Genomic DNA, 6206 nt, shown 5'->3' on the forward strand with positions numbered 1-6206 from the left:
TATATTTCTGAGCTCATAGTCTAGATGGATACAATAACCAATATTTAAAACTTAAATGTTCCTTTTCCTTTAAAAGAAAGTATTAAGGTATAATTTGTATACAATAAAAGACAACACTTTAAACATTATAGTTTGTAGAGTTTTCACAAATGTATACCGTGGTATAAATGCTACCACAATAAAAATGTAGAAAACAGCCCATCATTCAAAAATGCTCCCGTGGGGTGTTTGCATTCAGACTTCTTCTACTCCTATACCCTGGCAACCACAGATACATTTCTGTGCGAAGAGTTGTGCTTTTTCCACAAATCAATTGACAGGAAATCATATAATATGTAGCTTTCTGTGGCTGGTTTCTCTCATTTGCACAGTGGAGACACATCCTTGCTCTTACATGCATTAGTAGTTTCTTTCTTTCTTTCTTTTTTTTTTACCATGTAGTATTCCTTTGCACAGGTATACTCTTTTGTTTTTCTTTCATCTGTATACCAGTTGTTGAATAACAGGGCTGTTTCTACGTGTGGCTATTGGGAATACATGTGTGGACTATTTGAGTGCAGGCCACTGTGTGAGCATGTTTTCATTTCCTTTGGTTAAAATTGTCTAGGAGTAGAATTGCTGGGTCATATAAGGCTTCCCATTGGTGCTAGTCGTAAAGAACCCAGCTGCCAATGCAGGAAACTCAGGTAGGATCCCTGGGTCTGAGAGATCCCCTGGAGCAGGAAATGGCAACCCACTCCAGTATTCTTGTCCGGAAAATTCCATGGACAGAATTCCTGGCAGGTACAGTCCACGGGACCCCAAAGAGTTGGATACGACTGGGCAACTGAAGACAGACAGACACACACATACACAGTAATTTATTATCTTAAAATCTAAACTGTGTCCTCTGTAGAGAACATAGAGTTGGATCTTGTTTTGACTTTTAAACTGGTATCTCCATGTCTGCCTTTTGATTGTATTGTTGTATCTATTCACATTTAATGTTGATACAGACTTACATCTGCCAATATATTTTTCTGTCTCATGCCTTTTTATTCTACGGTCCTCATGTTACAGCTTTCTTTTGCATTAAATGGGTATTTTCTAAGGTAGCATTTAAAATTCTTTACTGATTTTCCCACAATTTTTAAGTTATTTCCTTAGCTATAGGCTACCATAAACAACTTCAGTTTAGTCGCTAAGTCATGTCCCACTCTTTGTGAGCCCATGGAATGCAACATGGCAGGGCTCCCTGTCCATCACCAACTCCCGGAGCTCACTCAAACTCATGTCCATCGAGTTGGTGCAAAAGCTACCCCACTAGCTTTGTTCATAGTGATGCTTCCTAAGGCCCACTTGACTTCATATTCCAGGATGTCTGACTCTAGGTGAGTGATCACACCATCGTGGATATTTGGGGCATTATGATTCTTCTGTGTATTCTAGCCACCTCTTCTTAATATCCTCTGCTTCTGTTAGATCCATAACATTTCTGTCCAAAAAGGCACAGATGTAAAGAAGACTTTTGGACTTGGTGGGAGAAGGTGAGGGTGGGATGATTTGAGAGAATAACATTGAAACATGTGTATTATCATATGGGAAATAGATCGCCAGTCCAGGTTCGATGCATGGGACAGGGTGCTCAGGGCTGGTTCGCTGGGATGACCCTGAGGGACGGGATGGGGAGGGATGTGGGACGGGGGCTCAGGATGGGAAACACCTGTACACCCATGGCTGATTCATGTGAATGTATGGCAAAAACCACCACAATACTGTAAAGTAATTAGCCTCCAATTAAAATAAATAGATTAATTAAAAAAACAAAAACCAAGGGTCTCTCGCCATCCCCACTGATCCCCTTCAGTGCCTCTGCAGGCGTAGGAAACCCTTTTCTCCCCTAGCTGACCGTCAGGAACAGTAACCCCAACTAGCCTCCAGAACTCCCCCTCGCTCCCCACCCCCACATCATACAGGGTTGCTCTGGTGTTCCTCTGGTCCGCCTGGGTTTCAAGGCTCCCTGCCAGCATCCAGTAGGTGCCCTAGATGTCTCACATTCTTGATAGAATCGCTTGAAGGATAAAAGTTTTAATTTTGATGATTCCAAATTGCCTATTTTTGTTTCCTTTGGTGCTTGCGCTTTTTGTATCATATCTAGGAAATCATTGCCTAATCCAAGATTAACATCTACATCTCTGTTTTCTTCTGAGTGCTTTATAGTTTTAGCTCTTATATTTAGGTGTTTCATCAACTTTTAGTTAATTGTTAACTACAGTGTGAGGTATAGGTCAAAACTGAATCTTTGCATGTGAACATCCAGTTATCCCAAAACCATTTGTTGAAACATTATTCTTTGCCATTGAATGGCCTCTACACCCCTCACAATAATCAACTGACCATAGAGATATGGGCTTGTTTCTTGACTCTCCATTCTGTTCCGTTATCTGTCTATATACAATCCTTATGTCAGTACCATAATGTCTTGATTATTGTAGGTTTGAAGTGCGTTTTGAAATTGGGAAGTGTAAGTACTTGTTCTTTCTCCACACTGTTTTGGCTCTCCCAGGACACTTTTAATTCTTACAATTCTAGGATCAGTTTGTTGATTTCTGGGGGAAAAAGAGCAGTTTGAATTTTGATAGGCCTCTATTAGGGGAGAACTGCCATCTTAACACAATAGTAAGTCTTCCAACCCATAAATGTGATCTCCTGAATTCATAAAAATCTGAGCAAGCTCCGCGAGTTGGTGCTGGATAGGGAAGCCTGGCGTGCTACAGTCCATGTGATTGCAAAGAGTCAGAGACAACTGAGTGACTGAACTGCAGTGAAATTTCCACTTATCTAGATGGTCTATAATTTCACTCAGCAACGTTTTCTAGTTTGTGTTGTACAAGTCTTGAACGTGTATAGAGATCTATTTGCTCTTTGTATATGACCTTGTATTCTGTAAACCTGTCGAGCCCCTGTAATAGGTGTAATACATAGTCTCTGTGGGGAGAGGGTGGTTCTTTAGGATTTTCTATATGCACGGTTATATCATGGATTGACAAGATGGCGGAGGAGTAGGTGGATGGGGAATACATCTCTCTCCACGGATACATCAGGAATATACCCTCAGACAGAGTGCATGCAGAATACCAGCTGAGTGCAGACAGGAGTACCTGACCAGTGGAAAAGAATACATAGACCCACGCAAAACTCGGTAGGATGAAGGAACTAGGGGGGAAAAACGGGAGTGTTAGTAGGGCTGGACCTGCCCTTGGCAGGTGGGGGAACTGAAGCAGGGGGTCCGATCCCCACATCGGGGCAATTGTCTGAGTCAGAGGAGAAACATTTAAGGCTGAGAGTGAAACAGCCCATCTGTGGCAGCCTAAATGGAATGAGAATCAGACATCCTTGCTGCAGCCATACATGCCCTAGATGGCACAGTGGCTGGGAGCTGGAGTTTAGGGATTGTGGAGCAATCCCAGGGCAAGGGCTGCTGTTGACTGCAGAGAGACAGATGGAGGGGATGTGAGGGAGGAGACTGTGGTGGGAAATGCCTGTAGAGGAAATCCGGGCAGCCATGGAAGTAAGGTGATTCTGCTGAGTCATGTGTAGGGGGTGGAGCCATCACCATAGCCTCTCAACCCCACATGCCAGCATTGGCAGCTGAACAATAGAGAGGCTGGCCGATCAAACGCCTGATGCACTGAACTACAGAGTAGGACGCCACCCAGGGTGCCCCTTTAAGTGCCTGATGTGCGTACAACAGAGAAGGACCCCACGTAAGGAAGCCCTCTAAGTGTCTGAATGGGCGGAGCTATGGAGAAAGATTGGCCAAAGAGGCCTTCTGATTGCCAGCTACAGGAGGCTTGAAAAAAGGCTCCCATAGGGCCATAACTCCTGCAGCAGAGGCAATCCGTGTCGCTGCACACTTGGCACCGCCAGGGTCCCCACAAGCCAAGCTGCTGTGCAACGTTCACGCTCAACCCCCGCTGGGGCAGAGCTGCCACAGGCAAAAAAAGTCTTATGTCCAAGCATGCAGGGTCACTTTGGTAGTGTCCGACTCTCTTCGACCCTGTGGACTGTGGCTTGCCAGGCTTCTCTGTCAGGGAGAGGGGTTCTCCAGGCAAGAATACTGGAGCGTATTGGCCAATACTGGTTGCCATACCCTTCTACAGCACTATAATTCCTGCTGAGGAATTATAGCTGCCAACTCCCCTGAGTACCTGATATTACCAGAACCACTGACACTCAAGCAGCTGCACCACCTCCACACCTGGCCCTCACAGGGGCAAACCCAAGTCCTCCAGGGCAGCCTCAGGAGCAAACCCCAGTGGACCACCCATACGCAGAGGTGGAAATAAAACCCAAAGTGTAACCCAGGGGCAGTGTGACTAAGGAAGAAGACCCAAAACCCTCCCACCAGCTGTACAGCTGCAGATGAAATCCACACGATCAACTAGGCAGACTCTGTGTCTCTGGAATATATAAAAGGTCATTGAGAGCTCCCAGAAAAGAGTACGTCATCTGCAAATAGAGTAGTTTTACTTCTTTCCAATGTAGATTCATTTTATTTCTTTCCCTTGCTTAATTACCCTGTCCAGAACCTCCAGGACAATGTGGAATAGAAGTGGTAAGAGAGGACATCCTTCTATTCTTCCTGATTTTCAGGGGAACTACTTCTGCCTTTTATCATTAAGTACGATGATAGCTGTGGGGTTTTCATAGATGTTTTATATCAGATTGAAAATGTTGCCTTCTACTTCTACTTTAAGTCTTTGTATTTTGAACGCATGCTGAATTTTGTCCAGTGCTTTTTAGGTAGCTACTGAGAGGATAATGTGGTTTTTCTCCCTCATTCTACTGATGTGGTATATTAAATTATTTGATTCTTAATATTGAATCCACAAGGACAAAGATTTTGTAAGGATTTTTCACTTTCATAGATGCTTCCCAAATGCTGTCCATTGTAAAGCTGATGTCCATCAGTAAAGCAGGAGAAGTAAAGCTTGTTTACTACCCTGTCACATCATTCTTGGAGCAGACACTCTGCTGCAGTGAACAGGATGCTTAGACCTTTGCTCATCAGGGAGTTCACCAGTTGTGTAGGAGGGAGGCTGAGCACGGTTCACTCAGTTCAGTTGAGTTGCTCAGTCATGTCCAACTCTTTGCAACCCCCATGAATCGCAGCACGCCAGGCCTCCCTGTCCATCACCAACTCCTGGAGTTCACTCAGACGCACGTCCATCGAGTCGGTCATGCCATCCAGCCATCTCATCCTCTGTCGTCCCCTTCTCTTCCTGCCCCCAATCCCTCCCAGCATCAGAGTCTTTTCCAATGAGTCAACTTTTCGCATGAGGTGGCCAAAGTACTAGAGTTTCAGCTTTAGCATCATTCCTTCCAAAGAAATCCCAGGCCTGATCTCCTTTAGAATGGACTGGTTGCATCTCCTTGCAGTCCAAGGGACTCTCAAGAGTCTTCTCGAACACCACAGTTCAAAAGGATCAATTCTTCGGCGCTCAGCTTTCTTCACAGTCCAACTCTCACATCCATACTCCACACAGTCAAAGGCTTTGGCATAGTCAATAAAGCAGAAATAGACGGTTTTCTGGAATTCTCTTGCTTTTCTGATGATCCAGTGCATGTTGGCAATTTGATATCTGGTTCTTCTGCCTTTTCTAAAACCAGCTTGAACATCTGGAAGTTCACGGTTCATGTATTGTTGAAGCCTGGCTTGGAGAATTTTGAGCATTACTTTACTAGCGTGTGAGATGAGTGCAATTGTGCGGTAGTTTGAGCATTCCTTGGCATTGCATTTCTTTGGGATTGGAATGAAAACTGATCTTTTCCAGTCTGTGGCCACTGCTGAGTTTTCCAAATTTGCCGGCATACTGAGTGCAGCACTTTCACAGCATCATCTTTCAGGATATGAAATAGCTCAACTGGAATTCCATCACCTCCACGAGCTTTGTTCGTAGTGATGCTTTCTAAGGCCCACTTGACTTCACATTCCAGGATATCTGGCTCTAGGTGAGTGATCACACCATGGTTAGACATGCAAATAGTCAGGTCCCAGCCAGGACCAACAAGTTGAGTGCAAAATGGCTCCCCATGGGGTCTCACCTCCTGGGGGTGTTGGAGGGTGAGGTGTGAGACTGGAACACTCCGTTGTGCCTGCAGAGATGGGAAGCACAACCACAGGAAGCAGAAGGCACTACAGGGGAGAGGGTTCCATTTGCTAC

The sequence above is a fragment of the Bos indicus genome, chromosome X (assembly GCF_029378745.1).
Source record: "Bos indicus isolate NIAB-ARS_2022 breed Sahiwal x Tharparkar chromosome X, NIAB-ARS_B.indTharparkar_mat_pri_1.0, whole genome shotgun sequence".
Lineage (NCBI taxonomy): Eukaryota > Metazoa > Chordata > Mammalia > Artiodactyla > Bovidae > Bos > Bos indicus.